The sequence below is a fragment of the Hyperoodon ampullatus genome (assembly GCF_949752795.1).
Source record: "Hyperoodon ampullatus genome assembly, chromosome: X".
Lineage (NCBI taxonomy): Eukaryota > Metazoa > Chordata > Mammalia > Artiodactyla > Ziphiidae > Hyperoodon > Hyperoodon ampullatus.
Window position 1 is genome coordinate 32,404,571 of NC_136913.1, and position 419 is coordinate 32,404,989.

Sequence of the window (419 nt, forward strand, 5' to 3'; positions counted from 1 at the left end):
GTCCCGGGCGCCGCAGCCGGCCCGCCCCGCCGGAGACGAGGACGCCAGGCGGGTCCGGAGAGCCGGGAGCCCGACCTCCCACGGAGGGAAGCAGCCGAGCCGCCGCGCGCTGGGACTCGCTCCCTCGGGGATCCGCGCGCTTTCCGCCGCGCCACGAAGGTGGATCTGAGGGGCGGCCGGCCGGGGATCGGGTCGTGGGCAGCCGCAGCGACGCCGTTCCCGCCGTGGACCTTAGCCGCCGGCCCCGCGCAGCGCTCTGCCCGCGCCCGCTCCGCCCCGGCACTGCCCCGCTCTCTCGCTCCGCCCCGGCCCCTCCCCGGCTGCGGGAGGCGGCGCCGAGCGGGGAGGGGCAGCGGTCAGCACCCGGGCCGACGTCAGGCTCCGGCTCCTGGCTCCTGGCTCCAGGCTCCCGGCGCGAG